Source organism: Callorhinus ursinus, unplaced genomic scaffold (genome assembly GCF_003265705.2).
Source record: "Callorhinus ursinus isolate GAN/ISIS: 27379988/994484 unplaced genomic scaffold, GSC_fseal_2.0 scaffold48, whole genome shotgun sequence".
NCBI lineage: Eukaryota > Metazoa > Chordata > Mammalia > Carnivora > Otariidae > Callorhinus > Callorhinus ursinus.
This window is the reverse complement of record NW_027397110.1, coordinates 6,197,261-6,216,028: the sequence shown is the minus strand read 5'-3', so window position 1 is coordinate 6,216,028 and position 18,768 is coordinate 6,197,261. Positions and strand designations below refer to the sequence as shown.

Sequence of the window (18,768 nt, the reverse complement as noted above, 5' to 3'; positions counted from 1 at the left end):
CTCTCCCTCTGCAGCTCCCCCTGCTTATGTGCACTCTTTCTCAAATAAATAAGTAAAATCTTAAAAAAAAAAAGTATACTGAACTATGTGAAAATGATACTGAAATTTCAGCATCCATAAGGAAGGCCACACTCATGTATCTGGTGAAGTATATAGTCCATGGCTGCTTTTCAGACTACGATGGCAGTGCTGAATGACCCCAAAGCCTAAAGTATTTACTATCTGGCTTTTTACAAAGTTTGCCGACCCCTGGCCCACTCTACTTACATATTTATAGGTCAATTTTCAAGGAGACATAAGCCCACAGAATAGACTGCACTTCCCTGTTATATGTCGTGCTTTATTGCTGCAGCCAGCATGGCGTGGGATCTCAACATTTAGGGAACGCCAAGCTGTTCAGTCATGGCAATGTTTTCTTGAAAGGGAAAATGTCCCAGGTTCCTGATTTGTGAAGGAAACACAGCCACAAAAGAAAGGCCAATGTCAGACATCACTGGGGTCGGGAGGTTTGCGTTGTGTTGTTTTGTTCATGAAGAGAGTAAAACATGTTACAGTCTCAATTCCGCTCACGATTCCTCCAGACTGAGGACGAAAATGAAGACCTAAGTCAACACTTAAAAGGAAAACTGCTTCTCATGAAAATTTCCCAGGCCCCCAGTTCCGTGGATCTTATTATCCTCACACAGGTTCTTGTGGTGGGAGGCTGTATGCAAGACGTTGCTTAAGAGACACAGGGGCTATTTCCTCTTTTGTCCTATCTAAAGAGGTGTTTAGTTGCCGAAGTCCCCCATAATTTGCTTCCACCCTACACCTCCGACCCCAAACAGGGATTTCCCCCCATAGGCAAGTGTGGCTCCTCACTCTCCCAGGGAACCTGTCTCCTGCCAAGGTCACCTACTGATGCAGTTTTGGAATGTTGGATCCCAGGACGCTGGGATGATGACCTGAGCTGAAGGCAGATGCTTAATGACTGAGCCACCCAGGCGCCCCGAGGACTTTCATATATTGAAGGCTCAGGATCCTGGAGGAAGGTTATAATCTGCCTATCTCAAGCACTTGTCAATGGGCTGCAGGTTAAAAGGACATTTAATTTTATCTACATTTCCTTCTGCCTTTGTTCCCCACATCACTATCAAGTTCCAAGCATCCTTGAAGACCTACCTCAAAACCACTCCTCCTGGGGGGGCGCCTGGGTGGCTCAGTGGGGAGTCTGCTTGAGTTTTTCTCCCTTGGCCTCTCCCCCTACTCCCACAGGTGCGCGCGCTCTCTCTAAAATAAATAGATAAATCTTAAAACAAACACTCCTCCTTCCTTGAAGATTTGGACTCCTCTAGATTTCCAGGACATGCATTAGCACCAAAAGCCATACTTTCCAGCACTGGGCGGGGTTCTGCAATCTAGTAGCCACAATGGAAGGGTGTATTTTGCAGAAAGACTCCATCTTACCCTGTTTGTGTGTCCCCCACACGCCTAGACGCTCAGCAAATGCTTAACAGTTTAAGAGCCGAGGAGTCAAAAAGATGAGTAGCCGAGAGTAGACAAGAATGCCAAATCTGTAACACGTGGAGAACTAAACTTGGTAATGAAGATACACCTGTGTGCTAATGGCAAGTCAGGGAGACCTGGAACAGTGCCTTTGAAATAATCACCTGAGTGCTGGGGAGGCTTTCAAGACACAGGAACGAGAGGAGCGGAAAGGTATTCCAGACTGAAGGTAAAAGAGCACAACACTGCAATCCTCGACCCTTCCTGACCCTCCACCAGGCTGGGGTGTGAGAGGTAAGAAAGAATCCGATTAAACTGGTTAACAATTATTTTTTTTTAAAGATTTTATTTATTTATTTGAGAGAGAGAATGAGAGAGAGAGAGAGTACATGAGCGGGGGGAAGGTCAGAGGGAGAAGCAGACTCCCCGCTGAGCAGGGAGCCCGATGCGGGACTCGATCCCGGGACTCCAGGATCATGACCTGAGCCGAAGGCAGTCGCTTAACCAACTGAGCCACCCAGGCGCCCTAAACTGGTTAACAATTATTAACGGCTGGACACGGATCAACTAAATTTTTACAACCCTATGACATTATTCCCCCTTTTACAGACGGGGACATGGAGGCACAGAGAGGGTGCAGGCAGAAAGAGTTAGGGGTCCCCAGAAAAAGAAAGTCAAGACACAGCTTTTTGAACATAAGAAAAGTCATCGTAGGTCCCTGGCCATCCTGTGAAAGAACGTAAAAACAAACAGCCACTCTCAGACCAGGAGATACCCTAATCATATTCAAAAAGTGAAGACTGGGGGCCCCTGGGTGGCTCAGTGGGTAAAGCGTCTGCCTTCGGCTCAGGACATGATCCCAGGGTCCTGGGATCGGGTCCCGCATCGGGCTCTGTGCTCAACGGGGAGTCTGCTTCTCCCTCTGCTCTTCCCCCTGCTCTGGTGCGCACACTCTCCCTCTCTCTCTCTCTCTCATTCTCTCTCAAATAAATAAAATCCTTAAAAAAAAAAAAAGTGAAGACTGGGGGGCCCGTAGTGTGCGCCTCTTGATCTCGGGGTCATGTGTTCAAGCCAATGCTGGGCGTTGGTATTACCTTTTTCGGGGGCAAGGGGAATTACTTAAAAAAAAAAAAAAGAAGACTGACCTGCCACTCTCGAGCAATCTTTGCAGGATTTAAACCCCTCTGAGCACCCAGATGCTAGACTGACCAAAGCCAGAGAATTAATGATGCCCACTCTTGCCGGCCCTCGGCACTTTGATCTGCACACAGTCACCTTAGATGACTTTTCACCCAGGCTTCCCCACTGCACGAGCCCCTTCATGAATACGGGCGCACCCTTAGCTTCAAACGTCCCCAATTTTGTTGTTCGGGGAGATAATGCTTTAGGAAATATCCCCAGTGTTCTCCTTCCTTGTTGTAAGTAAGACCCTCCCTTTTCCAATTCTCTGGCTGGGTTGTGTCTTTTTTTTTTTCCTTTAAGATTATTTATTTTAAAGATGTTATTTCTTTGAGAGAGCAGGCACACAAGCGTGTTAGCCGGGGGAGGGGCAGAGGGAGAGAGCCTTCAAGCCGACTTCCCGCAGAGCTCGGAGCCAGACTCGGGGCTCGACCTCACAACCCACCAGAGATCCTGACCTGAGCCGAAACCGATAGATGGACACTTCACCGACTAAGGCGCCCAGGTGCTCCCGGGTTGTGTCGTTTTTGGCTGATGCCCAGAAGAGGAGAACCCAGTTTCAGGCAACAAGGGTAAGAGTAACTTGTCACAACCACACAGGTTATCAGGGGCAGGACCTGGATTTAAGCCCAAGCAGCAGAGCACAGAGGCTGAGGTAAAAACTGACTCACCACACATACAAGGTTAGTCCTAGGGCAGGCATAACAGTTCAGGAGCCTTAGAAAGAACTCAAACTCAAATTGATTATTCTACCGTTTCTTTACATGCTGCATTAATCGTTTTTTGAAAAATCAATTTCCATTTAATATTTGTTTTCTTGAAAACAGCTTGGGTTTATAAAAGCTTCAACACACCATCCCCAAACGTCCATCAACAGGGGGCCACCGGCCATGAAAAGGACCGAGACGGCCCTGCTGTTTGCCAGAGAATGTGACAAAGAATCTGTCCTTGACCAAACCCTGATGCTGGACCGTGGCCTACAGTACTGCAATTTTCAGTGTAGTCCCTTTCACCCAACCTACAAGAGACTTGAACAAACACAGGCATGGTTTCCAGCTGCCCACAGCTGTCCCTAGGAATGAGGACCTCAGCCCCCTTAAAATGCCTGCCTGACAAAGCTCAGGCCACCCATTCCAGCCAACACCTAAAGGTAGGCCTCTGAACCAGAGCAGTTACTTGAGAAAGTTTGCGATTTATTTTTTTTAACTTTTTTTTTTAAAGATTGATTGATTGATTGATTGATTTGACAGAAAGAGACACAGCGAGAGAGGGAACACAAGCAGGGGGAGTGGGAGAGGGAGAAGCGGGCCTCCCGCGGAGCAGGGAGCCCGATGCGGGGCTCGATCCCAGGACCCTGGGATCCTCACCTGAGCTGAAGGCAGACGCCCAAAGACTGAGCCACCCAGGCGCCCCGAAAGTTTACGATTTAAGTCCTCCCTCTGTCCCTCTCAGCCGGACATGCATCCCCCCCACCCAGGAGTGTCATTCTCAAAGGCCATCCGTTTGAAGTGTAATCATCCAGGAGGGACAGGCCCCCTGTCTCCCCATCTCTGTGGGAGGACAGGAGCCTAACGGATAATCACCAGTCAGCTGGCCCGATGGCATCGACACTGACCAGCCCTCGTACTCACTGTGTAGTTTTTCATGGTCTCTCTCTCTCTCCCTACTCCCTCATTCTCCCTTTATTTTTTTTATTTTTATTTCTTTATTTTGATAGAGAGAGCACAACGAGGCAGTGAGGCAGGCAGAGGGAGAGGAGAGGCGGGCTCCCTGCTGAACACAGAGACAGATGCGGGGCTCGATCCCAGGACCCCGGGATCATGACCTGAGCCAAAGGCAGACGCCCAACCGGCTGAGCCACCCAGGCGCCCCAAGAGTCCTGAAATGTGTTAATTAACAGAAGTAAAGCAGCCATAAACCCAACTCACTCCAGCCTCCAAAATAACCTAACCTTTATTTCATAGAACCTGGGCCATACCAAGACTAAACACCAAACTCTTCCCAGCGGGGGGCCTGCATCAGGGATATGTAGCAAATCTCTTCCCAGCTGCACAGGTGTACCATACCACCTTTATAAAGCGGTTACACGCACTTCTTTCAGAACAGTCTTAACCTGAATGCCAAGCAAGCTAGTGTCTCCTAGTTCATGTTTCATCATTTATTTACCAGCCCTCCATAATTCAAGGATAGCTCTTTTTTTTAATTAAATCTTTTTTAAAGATTTTATTATTTACTTATTTGACAGAGAGACACAGCGAGAGAGGGAACACAAGCAGGGGGAGTGGGAGAGGGAGAAGCAGGCTTCCCGCTGAGTAGGGAGTCTGATGTGGGGCTCGATCCCAGGACCCCGGGATCATGACCTGAGCCGAAGGCAGACGCTTAACGACTGAGCCACCCAGGCGCCCCTCAAAAATATTTCTTAATAAGTTATCTCTCTCATGGGTATTTTTATTTCAACTGTTTATTTCAGAGGTCAAGCTAATAACAGTGATAACAGTAACAGCTGCCACGTAGTGAGCACATCCGATAGCAAAACTGTGCTAAATATTGCATATATATTAGAAAATTATTGCATATTAAAATAAATCAATACAAATTAAATAAGTATTTTATTTAATCCCACAATAGGTTTTAGGTAGTTTATTATTATTATCTTTTTAAAGTTGGCTCCACGGGCGCCTGGGTGGCTCAGTTGGTTAAGCGACTGCCTTCGGCTCAGGTCATGATCCTGGAGTCCCGGGATCGAGTCCCGCATCGGGCTCCCTGCTCAGCGGGGAGTCTGCTTTACCCTCTGACTCTCCCCCCTCTCATGCTCTCCCTCTTCCATTCTCTCTCTCTCAAATAAATAAATAAAATCTTTTTTAAAAAATTTAAAGTTGGCTCCGCATCCAACGTGGGGTTTGAACTCCCAACCCTGAGATCAAGAGTCACATGCTCTACCGACAGAGTCAGCCAAGCGCCCTGGTATTTAGCTTCATTTAGAAAATACCTATGCATTATAAATCAATTACACCAAAATATAAATATTCAAATGAAATGTATACAGCTTCACAAAAACTTGACATTCTAAAATACATCACACCGGGGTGCCTGGGTGGCTCAGTCGTTAAGCGACTGCCTTCGGCTCAGGTCATGATCCCAGGATCCTGGGATCGAGCCCCGCATCGGGCTCCCTGCTCGGCGGGAAGCCTGCTTCTCCCTCTCCCACTCCCCCTGCTTGTGTTCCCTCTCTCACTGTGTCTCTCTCTGTCAAATAAATAAATAAAATCTTAAAAAAAAATAAAAATGAAATACATCACACCAAGAAGCTCAAAAGGCAGTTAAAAATGCATTTTGAACATTGTCAGTTTTCATCTACATAGTTAAACAGAAGTGTTTTGACTATGTATATAAGTCGTGCTGCCAATAGGCTTAAGTGGCATTAAGAAGTTTTCCATCTGTAATCTTTCTCGTTGAATAATTTTTTTAAAGATTTAATTTAATTTAATTTATTTAAAGAAGGTAGATGCTTAACTGACTGAGCCACCCAAGCGCCTCGTTGGATAATTAAAAACCTATTTGTATCTATCATTTATTCAATGCTGGACACTGAGCCAGCCACCCTAATGGCATCATCGCATTGATTTAACAATTCAATGCGTATACAGTTCTAAGAACCGTGCTGGATATAGCAAGTGCTCAGTAAATGTTGGCTATTACGATCTCAGCCCTCCCATACCTACTAATTCCTAATGAGGGAAGGATTATTATGCCCCACCACAAAGGAGGGCATAGTGCTCTATCCAAAGTGACCCAGCTGGTCAATGGCAGAGCCCAGCAGTAGTCAGGTTTATCTCTTCTTACACTTGGTGGCTCATCAGAAAATATATGCATTAAATTTAAGTCCACTTCAGGGATGCCTGGGTGGCTCAGTTGGTTAAGCATCTGCCTTCCACTCAGGTCATGATCCCAGTGTCCTGGGATTGAGTCCCACATCAAGGCTCCTTGCTCAGCAGGAAGCCGGCTTCTCCCTCTGCCTGCCGCTCCCCTTGCTTGTGTGTGCTCTCTCTCTCTGGCAAATAAATATATAATAAAAAAAATCTTTAAAAAATTAAATAACTTTAAGTCCAGTTCAGACACATGACATAATGTAGATTCCATGTGGTCTGGAGAACTCATTCCCTCTGGGAATTGGAGGTGATGGGGGGAGAGGGGACACCGGGGGCAGACTGCCAGAAAACCCACGAAAACTGGCCCTACCTTGCACACAGCCGCCAAGAGGGCTCATGCCTCCAGGTTTGTTCAGAGCCAGGCTGCACCAGGCACAGTACTGAGGCTGGAGAATCAGTCAGCCCTTGTTGACTGCCCTGGAGAGCTAACATAACAGACATGTGACAACACGGACAAAGACAAAGTAACTGCAAACCAGGATAAGTGAAGCAAACTGACAGGGTGCTGAGCCAGGGACTAGGGTTACAACTTCAGAAGTGCAGAAAGCAGTTTCTTCCAGTTCTCCTATTTTCCCAGTAAATGTTATATAATCAAATCCTATAGACAAGAGACGCTATATACTCTCCTTCTATCTGGCACTTTCCATAATGATAAACCGGATGGATGAGGCCAAGGAAATAGGAATCTATTTCTATCTAGCCCTTATAGATCAACCAGTAAGTATGTTCTCAATGATACAGGTTAAGGTGGGTCTTACCATTAAATGGGTCCCCTTCTGCCTTCCATTATTTTGATGAAGTTTATCAACTATTTATCCCACTTGGACATAGTTCTAGAATAACTAGATCCCAAGACCCGCAGGGGCTGCAGTAAGGTCGGGGGCTGGCAGGAGGTGCTGCAGGTCTGCCTAGGGCGGGGGTCAAGCTCGAGCTCTGCGCGGTGCCGCGCGCTTGGGGGGGGTCAAGCCGCGCCCCATCCAGCGGCCCCTTGCACCCGCGTCCTTCCCCCTTTGGTTCGCGTTCACCCTAAACCCCGCAACGCCCGCCTCCGTCCTTATACCTACGAACCGCCTGCCGGGCCCGAGCCGCTTAACTGGGCTGAATTCGGGGTCTGCAGCGGCGGGTCTTCCTCTGCCTACCTCCCACCATCAAGGGCAACAAGCCGCCAGCAGATGCCGCCCCTCGGCCCTTATTTCACGAAGTTCTCTTTCGCCAAAAAAAGAGTCGCGCGCACACACACAGACAAGTTACACAAGCCTGGACCGGGATGGAAGACTGGGGGAGGGGGCGCGCAGTGAACACACCCCCACACACCCACACCCACCCACCCCTACCTCTCCTCCGCGGCCGTCCCCCACCCCCACCGGCTCCTCGGGCCCTCGCCACACCTCTTCCCCCACCGCCCCGCAACGACCCCCGCGGCGAGCGTCTGCCCGCGCGCTCTCGTCCCGCCCCACCGCCCCCACCGCCCCCACCGCCCCCACCGACCCCGCCCCGGGGTGCGTGCCCGCCCGCGCGCGCTCTCCCGCCACGCCGCCCCGACCTACCCCCGGGGCGCGTGCCCGCCCGCGCGCTCTCGCCACGCTTCCCCGCGCGCCCATCCGTGGTCAACCTCCCGCACCCCGCCTTCACCGCGCCACCCGCGCACTTGAAAGCAAATCAGCGCCACAAAACCATCCAAAGGGGCCGGACGCGGGTGGTGGTGGTGGATAGCGGGGAAAATCAAATCGAATTGAATTGAATTGAATCAGACTTCTGCCCGTGGGAAGCGTTTCCCCACCCGGCCACCCCGGGGCTGTGGGATGGGTTAAAATACTCACCTCTGCTTCCTCAGTTGCAACCCGAGGGCCTTGATGGACATTTTTTTCTGGGGCCCATCTGAGGGTTTTTTTCTGAGGGTCTCTGAGCGTCTATGCCGCCTTGAGCCTGGAGACTTCTGCAGACTACGTGGGGACTGAGCGGCCGTTTCAGCAGAGGAGATCCGGAGCTGGGGAACAGGAGGGGAAGTGGGAGGGCCGTGGTTAAAACGCAGCCGGTGGTAGTTAATGCTCGCGTGTGGCGCTGACCGGTTGGACAGGTTTCAGGGCGTTGTGGCCGGAGGCCCACGAGAAAACCAAGCCTGCACTCGGGAGTTGAATGAATGGGCTTGTTGAATGAATGAAGCAGGGTGGGGGCACCTCACCTCTGGGTTCTAGGACAGTGAGGGCAGACCTGACCGCTGTGTTTGGGAGAGTCCAAAAAAGGACAGCGTGGCAGGGCCAAACTTTACCTCCCTCACCAGGTTCCCTGCCACCCTCACCTGCTATGGGAGGCGCGTGTGATCACCACCCTGACCTCAGCCAAACTGTTTCACTTAGTAAATGTTAAGCTTAGTGAGGCCCATCGCTAGGGCCGTCCAGGGAGCTGAGATGCGCGCCCTGGGTATAATTGCTGCCATCCTTATAGTGATGTGGGAAACAAAGGCAGAAGAAAAATTAAATTTCTTTACTCCCTACAGCCCACTGACAAATCCTTGAAACAGGCAGAGTGACATTTCTCTAGGAACTCAGCTGCCTCGATGTTAGTATTTGGCTAACTAGGGGCTCCTGGGTGGCTCAGTCAGTTGAACATCTGCCTTCAAATCAGATCATGATCCCAGGGTCCTGGGATGGAGCCCCACATCGGGCTATCTCTGCTCAGTGGAGAGCCTGCTTCTCTCTTTCCCTCTGCTGCTGCCCCTGCTTGTGTGCGCGCGCTCTCTCTGTCAAATAAATAAAAAATCTTAAAAAAAAATTTTTTTGGCTAACTAGCCATCGGGGAAATACAAATCAAAACCACAATGAGATACCACCCTACACCAGTTGGAATGGCCAAAATAAACAAGGCAGGAAACAGCAAGTGTTGGTGAGGTTGTGGAGAAAGGGGAACCCTCCTACACCGTTGGTGGGAATGCAAGTTGGTGCAGCCACTCTGGAAAAACAGTATGGTGGTTCCTCAAGACATTAAAAATAGAGCTACTCTATGACCCAGCGATTGCACTACTAGGTATTTACCCCAAAAATATAGATGTAGTGAAAAGAAGGGGCACAGGCACCCCAACATTCATAGCAGCAATGTCCACAATAGCCAAACTGTGGAAGTAATCGAGATGCCCTACAACATACCAATGTATAAAGATGTGGTACATATAATACCATGGAACATTCCTCAGCCATCAGAAAGGATGAATACCCACCATTTGCATCGACATGGATGGAACTGGAGGGGATTATGCTAAGCGAAGTAAGTTAATCAGAGAAAGACAATTATCATACGGTTTCACTCATATGTGGACCATAAGGAACAGCTCAGAGGACCACAGGGGAAGGGAGGGAAAATTGAAAGGGAAGAAATCAGAGAGGGAGACAAACCATGAGAGACTCTGGAGTCCGGAAAACAAACTGAGGATTACAGAAGGGAGGGGGTTGGGGGGATGGGGTAACCGGGTGATGGGTATTAAGGAGGGCACGTGTTGGGATGAGCACTGGCTGTTACACGCAACTAATGAATCACTGAACACTACAACAAAAACTTATGATGTACTATATGCTGGCTAACTGAACATAAAAAACAAAACAAAACAAAAAAAACTTGGCTAAGGGCAAAAGGCAATCTTAACCCAGCCCCCAGGATCCCGTGAGTCTACTTTAACATATAAAAATTCCTTTGGAGGTGCGCCTGGGCGGCTCAGTCGGTTAAGCATCTGCCTTTAGCTCAGATCCTGGGGTTGGAGCCCCCTATATCAGGCGCCCTGCTCAGCGGGGAGCCTGCTTCTCCCTCTGCCTCTGCCCTCCCCCTTCTTGTGCTCTCTAGCGCTCTCTCTGTCAAATAAACAAATAAAATATTTAAAAAATAATAAAAATATAATAATTCCTTTGGAAACTTTATCTCTAAACCCCCCAAGATAGGGGTGCCTGGGTGGGGCTCAGTCGTTAAGCATCTGCCTTGGGCTCAGGTTATGACCCCAGGGTCCTGGGATGGAGCCCCGCATCAGGCTCTCTGATCAGCGGGAAGCCTGCTTCTCCCTCTCCCACTGCCCCTGCTTGTGTTCCCTCTCTCGCTGTCTCCCTCTCTCTCTGTCAAATAAATAAATAAAATCTTAAAAAACAAAACAAAACCCAAGATATATGTTGGCAATCATCCCCCAAGCACATGGTCCACTGATAAACATCCGAAGGATCTCCTAAGGCCTTTTTATACAATAATAAATGAACTTTTCCTAACAATAGCTAGCCCCCTCAAGGTCCTGGAAACCTTGCTTCCAAAATTCCTTAGAGACTTAACGCTCTCCCTAACCCCCTCTCAACTTGCAAGTATATAGTGGGCCACCCCTCGCAACCCCGGGGCAGCAGCTCTTTCTGCCCACGGGTCCTGTCCCCGGGCTTTAATAAAACCACCTTTTTGCACCAAAGACCTCTCAAGACTTCTTTCTTGATCATTTGCTCCAAACCCCACCCCTTCAAACCACATCCACAGCGACCATGGGTTGTCATGCCACCAGCCCCTTTCCACTGTATGCCTCTTGTCTTTGGTTGGGCTCCCTGCTAAACGGAATCCGTGGGTCTGAGATGTGCATCCAGCAAGCCCAGGGGGCAGTGATCCCAAGAGGCAGGGCAGGGGCGAGTCAGAGAAGCTGGACTGGGCAGAAGTGGAGCTACTGTGCAGTTGGGGGCCTTAACCCAATTCCGTAGGGAGCTCAGGAGCTGAGATGGTCCTTTAGTGTTGGTCCTGAATGGAGATAAGGGTGCCGGCCCTTTGTAACCCTGCATGGACCAGTCACTGGCCATGAACTGACCTGGGGAGGGCATACTCCAGGGCATGGTGGCTCCCTTCGGTGAAGGGCAAGTCCCAGGGAAGAACTCAGCTAACTGAGCCATCACAGCCAACATGGGACCCTGGCAGCTGGAAGATGGTGCCTCTGCCATAGGGGATTCTGGATGGCGCACCATAGCACCCACTACACTCAAGAGCGGCCTGATGCACTCTCTTCTGCTCGCTAAACACCTTTTTTCCCCCTGCTACTTAGGCTTCAGGGGCGGATGGTGGTCATACCACAGCTCCTAGTTTTTTTAAAAAATAATGTTCCATTCTAAAGACGAGCCCAGAGTTAAGGTTGAAATGTCAAATGCAATTCCAAATTTCTGGATAGAGACCTTGGCCCCACTTGGGTCAGGTTGCCCACCCCAGTAATTGATTCTGGCCTAAGGACAGAGTCCAAAATATAAATATGGCTGCCCAGGGCCTACCCCTGTTACTGCGTGGTTGGCAGAGGGGACAGATCCCCCCCAAAGGAGAATTACTGTGTTAGGCCCCTATGCCTAAAAGTGGCAGCTCCTGCGATGAGTAGGAGCTTCTACGCTGATGTAATAACATAGGCCGGGGCTTGGCAGGGCCAACGTGTGACATTCTCGGAGAATTTGCACATTTATTTATTCAAGGAATATTTACTGAGCACCTGCTAAATACAACTGTGAAGAAAACACAGCCCCTGCCCTGGTGGGGCTGACATTCTAAGGGAAGAAGACAGACACTGAAGAAGCACGCAGGTTTATGAGGCAGTAAGTCCCACAGAGACACGGAAGCCAGGAAGAGATCACTGGTCATGGCAGGGGAGGGTTGGGGGTGCTCTTCAAACAGGGGTCAGGGAAGCTGTCACTTTTGAGCAAAGATCTGAGGGAAGGGAAGAGAATCGGCCTGGTGTGCCTGAGGTAGAGCGAGCAGAGAGGCTCGTCAGACTGGAGGTGGGGCTGGAGGGGAGGAATGATGTCACCAAGGGGCAGGGCCAGATCCCACATGACCTTGAGAGCTCTGGGGAGGACTTAGGCTTTCTGTGGGATTAGAGGGTAGGCTGTGAAGTGGGAAACAAAGGCAAAAGAAAAAAATTAAATTTCCTTACTGCCTGCAGCCCACTGGCAAGTCCTTGAAACAGGCAGAGTGACCTTCCTCTGGGAGCTCAGCTACCTCGATGTTAATACTTTGCTAAGGGCAAAAGGCAACGTGACCTTAACTCAACCTCCCAACCTCTGGGATCCTGTAAGTCTACTTCAACATGTAAAATTTCCTTTGGAAACTTCTTTCATCTCTAGCCCTACCCCCCTCCCAAGATATCTGTTGGCAATCATCCCCCAAGCCTATGACCCACCGATATACAACTGAAGGGTCTCCTGACTAGGGTTTTACTAGACAGTAGTAAATGACCTTTTCCTAACAACAGTTAGCCCCTCAAGGTCCTGGAAACCTTGCTTCCAAATTCCTTAGAGACTTAGGCCACTCCTCACGACCCCAATGCAGCCCTTTCTGCCCACAGGTCCTGTCTGCGCGCTTTAATAAAACCACCTCTTTGCACCGAAGATGGCTCAAGAATTCTTTCTTGGCCGTCGGCTCTAAACCCCAACATCTTTCCTATGTCAGGCCATACCAGGAGTTGTTGCACAAGAGCCTGGAGAAATATGCTGGACCCTGGTGAAGGAGCAGAAGGCAAGCTGAGGACAGAGCAGAAGGTGACACCCATAAACCCTCCGCCCCCACTCCCAGGTGGGATCTGTGTGACATTCCTCAGGCACTCCAGGCTGCCCTAAAACTAAGGGAAGGAAAAAAACCCCAAACACCAAATGGTTCACTAACAGAGATCACAATCCAGCAAGACTTGAGTCTCCCTCTGTGTACAAATTTCTTAGTGAATGACAAGAAAAAAAAAGTTCTTATCAATAACCTAACTTCCAGAAGGAAACTCCCAACTATCTTAATGTCCCTTTTCCCATACCTCCCCCAACTCCCAAGTACAAAAGCAGTCACTGCTCAAAACCCCAGGGCAGCAGCTCTTTCTGCCCAGGGGTCCCACCCCTGAGCTTTAATAAAATCGCCTTTTTAGGGGCACCTGGGTGGCTAAGTCGTTAAGCGTCTGCCTTCCGCTCAGGTCATGATCCCAGGTTCCTGGGATCGAGCCCCGCATCGGGCTCCCTGCTCCACGGGGAAGCCTGCTTCTCCCTCTCCCACTCCCCCTGCTTGCGTTCCCTCTCTCGCCGTGTCTCTCTCTGTCAAATAAAAAAAAAAAATCTTAAAAAAAAATCCATACATATATTCACCAAAAGACATGACGAGAATGCTCTTAGCAGTAAAATATGGAAGCTCCAGACTGGAAACCACTTATGTTCATCAACAGTAGAATGAATAAGTACATTCTACAACATTTGTATTGTGACATATCACACAACAATGAGCAAGAGAGATCACCGAACCTCACCAACATAATGAAGAACAAAAGAAGTCAGACACAACAGAGTCCTTGCTCTATGGCTCCATTTATAACCCAATCTCTGCTGTTAGATTCAGGTTAGCGGTAACTCTGAAGGGGAGGGAGATGGCTAAAAACACCAGAGGCTTCATGGGGTGCTGGGACTTTTCCAGTTCCTGATCCATGTATTGTGTAAGGATGTGTTGAGTTTGTGAATATTCATCAAGCTGTACATTGAGGAGTACTTGCACTTTTCTGTATTATGTTCTACTTCAAAAACAATTCACTTAAAAATACCTTTGCAGGGGCTCCTGGGTGGCACAGTTGGTTGAGCACTTGACTCTTGGTTTCAGCTCAGGTCATGATCTCAGGGTCGTGAGATTAAGCCCTGCATCGACTCCATGTTCAGCACAGAGTCGACTTTGGACTCTCTCTCCCCCTTTCTGTGCCCCCCCTAAAATAAATAAATCAATCTTAAAAAAAAGAAAAAAGCATCTGACTCTTGATCTCAGTTCACATCTTGATCTCAGGGTCATGAGTTCAAACCCCACGTTGGTCTCCACACTGGGCATGGAGCCTACTGAAAACAAAACAAAACAAAACAAAACAAACTCTTGCACCTAGACCTACAATTGCCAGTTTGTTATTTTTTTTTAAAGATTTAATTTATTTATTTGACAGAGAGAGCAAGTGAGCACAAGCAGGTGGAGCGGCAGAAGGAGAGGGAGAAGCAAGCTCCCCGCTGAGCAGGAAGCCCAATATAGGGCTCAATCCCAGGACCCTCTGTCAGTTTGTTATTTTGCAAGTGAGGCTATTGCACCAGAAAGGTAAGGTAGCCTTTCTTGAAATGCAACTGATTTACCTTTTGAAAATCTTTCTGCATCATCTTTATTGACTGTAAACTGGTGAACTGGTGTTGGAGCTTACTGGTGTACGAAATAGGTTGGCATGGGGAGAAATAAGTCCAGACAAGAAGAATGACAGTCTGAGTAATGTGGTGGTGACAGAAGGAGGGCGAGGCAGGGCTAGGGAGATGTCTCAACTTGGAATCAATGAGACTTGTTGGCAATTTAGGGTTGAGGGTGATTGAATTTCTTTTTGCTTAGGAACCTGGATGATGGTGATGCTGTTACTTGAGACAGAAAATAAAGGAGGAACCCATTGAGGGAGGTATTAAATTTCATCATGGGCATGTTACGTTTTAAATACCTGCTAAATGATACAGGGAAATTTATCTGGGAGGCAGTTGGAAACATGGGTTTGGAGGGGTCAAAGACCAAAACTTAAGGGCTAAAACTAAAAAAGTCTTAGAAAAAAATATTGGGGAAAAAATCTTTATGACATTGGATTTGACGATTGCATGGACATGACGCCAAATGCACAGGCAACAAGAGAAAAAATAAAATCGAACTTCCTTACAATTGAGAACTTTTGGGCATCAAACGATATTTATCAAGAAAGAGAGCTGGGCGCCTGGGTGGCTCAGTCATTGGGCGGCTGCCTTCGGCTCAGGTCATGATCCCAGGGTCCTGGGATCGAGTCCCATATCGGGCTCCCTGCTCAGCAGAAAGCCTGCTTCTCCCTCTCCCACTCCCCCTGCTTGTGTTCCTGCTCTCACTGTCTCTGTCTCTGTCAAATAAATAAAAAAAAACTTTAAAAAAAATAAAAAATAAAATAAAATAAATAAAAAAAAAAGAAAGAGAACTTGTTAAAGACAACCTATTGACTATCTACTGCATTAACCTGGGGTTAGCATCCAGAACATATAAAGAACTCCTAAAACTCAACAACAAAACACTAAACAACCCAATTCAAATACGGACAAAGGACTCGGACATTTCTCCAAAGAATATATACAAATGGCCAATAAGCCCATGAAAAGGTGCTCAAAGACATCAGTCATTAGGGAAATACAAATCAAAACCACAGTGAGATTCCATTTCTCATGTACTAGGATAGCTATAACCAAAAATACAGAAAATAACAAGTATTGTCAAGGATGTAGAGAAATTGGAACTCTTGTGCCTTGCTGGTGAAATGTAAAATGGTATAGCCACCGTGGGAAAGAGTTTGGCCCTTTCTCAAAATGTTAAACATGTAACTACCTTGTGACCCAGCAATTCCACTCCTAGGTGTATATCCAAAAGAATTGAAAGTGAGAACTTGGGGCGCCTGGGTGGCTCAGTCGTTAAGCGTCTGCGTCGGCTCAGGTCATGATCCCAGGGTCCTGGGATCGAGCCCCGCGTCGGGCTCCCTCCTGGGCGGGAAGCCCGCTTCTCCCTCTCCCACTCCCCCTGCTTGTGTTCCCTCTCTCGCTGTGTCTCTCTCTGTCAAATAAATAAAATCTTTTTTTTTCACATCCATGAAAATACTTTTATTAGTGGGGAGCCCGTTTCCCATATTTGTATAAATATAATGCTGCTTGTATAGTTTCTCATTTCTTTTTTTTTTTTAGGATCTATTTCAGTTTTTTCTTTAAATTTTTTTATTGTTAGGTTAGTCACCATACATGACATCATTCGTTTTGGATGCAGTGTTCCATGATTCATTGTTTGTGCATAACACCCAGTGCTCCACGCAGAACGTGCCCTCTTAATACCCATCACCAGGCTAACCCATCCGCTCTAGAACCCTCAGTTTGTTTTTCAGAGTCCATCTTCTCTCATGGTTCGTCTAAATAAATAAAATCTTAAAAAAGAGAGAACTTGAACAGATGAACCTGTACACCAATGTTCACAGCAGCATTATTCACAATAGCCACAGGGTGAAAACAACCCGAGTGTCCATCAACAAATGAATGGATCAACAAAATGTGTATACGTATACATATATGCAATGGAATATCATTCAGACATAAAAAGGAAGGACATTTTCATATACGCTACAACATGAATGGACCTTGAAGACATGCTTAGTGAGGGCGCCAGGGCTCAGTTGGTTAAGCGGCTGCCTTCGGCTCAGGTCATGATCCTGGAGTCCCGGGATCGAGTCCCACATCGGGCTCCCTGCTCAGCGGGGAGTCTGCTTCTCCCTCTGACCCTCCCCCCTCTCATGTGCTCTCTCTCTCTCTCTCTCTCAAATAAATAAATAAAATCTTAAAAAAAAAAAAAGAAAAGAAAACATGCTTAGTGAAGTAAGCCAGCCACAGAAGGTCAACCATTATATGGTTCCACTTATAAGAGGTCCCTAGAATAGACAAATTCATAGAGACAGAAAGTAGATTTGAGGTTACCAGGGTCTGAGGGGGAAAATGATTGGGGAGTTATTCATTAATGGGTAGAGTTTTTGTTGGGGATGACGAAAAAGTTTTGTATGTAGATAGTGATGATGGTCATACAGCATTCTGAATGTTTAATGCTACTCAGTTGTACATTTACAAATGGTTAAAATGACAAATGTGCTATGTATATTTTAACACACACACACACACACAAAGCAGGCAAAAAAAGAGGCTGGAACTCGGAGAGAGATCAATGCTGGAGATGGTAATGTGAAGTTGAGCACTGCTCCCCTGGAGCTAGAGTCTAAATTCACCCAGGCAGACCCCGCAGCAAGAAAGCAAGACCAAAGATAGAAACTCCGGCAAATATTTACTTGTAAGGACTGCAGAGGAGCAGGAAGAAGGAAGAGGAGAGGAGCTAGCAACAGATTTAAAAGGAACAGTTGGGGAGGCAAGGGTAGGAAGAAGGGGACCACTGAGGTGGGTCAAGAGGTGACAACGATGCCCAGTGCCACTATGACTTCAGGTTCGTTAAGGAAGAGGCCATTGAACGAAGCCTTGCACGAGGTCCTTGGTCACTTTAATGTGAGTCATTTTATTTTATTTTTTTAAGATTTTCCTTATTCATTTGAGAGAGAGAGAGGGAGTGGGAGCACGAGGTGGGGAGGGGCAGAGGGAGAAGCAGGCTTCCCGGGGAGCAGGGAGCCCGATGCGGGGCTCGATCCCAGGACCCTGGGGGGATCATGATCCGAGCTGAAGGCAGACGCTTCACCACTGAGCCACCCAGGTGCCCCCAGCGTGAGTCATTTCAGTGGTAGAGGTGGAAGCAACTCAATGGCCTGAGCAATGAATGGACGATGAGAAAGCGGAAAAATCAATCAAGTTTGCATAACCGTAAAAAATATATGCAGATCAAAGAGAAGAGAAAGAACAAATAATGGCTTGAGAGGAAGGGGGGCCAAAGGAGTTCGGTTTGTTTGTTGACGATCTAGGTACTCTGAAGATGGAAAGAAGGAAGAAATGATGGCCAGGGTTTCAGAAGAGGCAAGAAATCAAGGCATGTCAAGAACTGATAGGGCAGGTCAGCCCTGCAGAGATAAAGAATGCCCCTTTTTGTAAGGGCGGACATGGATGCCATTACAGGGAAAGGGGTCAGGCTTGCAGAGCCAAAACTAAGATTCGTGGTCTAAAAAATGCAAGTACACTCTCAGGAACAAAGCCAACAATGGTCCCCATTGCTTCTCAAACTTCAACATGCATGCAAATCACTTCAACATCTTGTTGTTAAAAGGCAGATTCTGATTGAGTGAGTCTGAGATTCTGCATTTCCAGCAAGCTTCCCGGTGAGAGAGATACTGCTGATCTGTGTGCCACGGATTGGAGTCCAGTCTGGTAGCCTCTAGCCACATGTGGCTATCAAGCTTTCAAATGTGGCAAGTCTGAATTGAGTTGTCTTAAGTGCAGTATGTATAAAAAAACTCACCAGGGGACACCTACGTGGCTCACTTGGTTAACCATCTCTGCCTTTGGCTCCAGAGTCCTGGGATCAAATCCCAAACTGTGCTCCCTGCTCAGTGGGAAGTTGGCTTCTCCCTCTCCCTCTGTTCCTCCCCCGCCAGCCCGCTCATGCTCTTGCTCACTCACTCTGTCTCTCTCAAGTGAATAAATTAAAAATCTCTTTTAAAAAGATTTTATTTATTTAT

At 47.8% G+C, this 18,768-nt stretch overlaps 1 protein-coding gene across 1 annotated transcript in view; it reads right to left on the bottom strand.

Annotated features, from left to right (window-relative positions):
* NFAM1 (NFAT activating protein with ITAM motif 1) overlaps window positions 1–8,535 on the bottom strand; it is a 103,251-nt gene extending 94,716 nt beyond the window's left edge. The window contains exon 1 of the mRNA XM_073882687.1: window positions 8,414–8,535. The gene's annotated coding sequence lies outside the window, so the exon portion shown is untranslated. The remainder of the gene's footprint in view (window positions 1–8,413) is intronic.
* Between the last annotated feature and the right edge of the window lie 10,233 nt (window positions 8,536–18,768).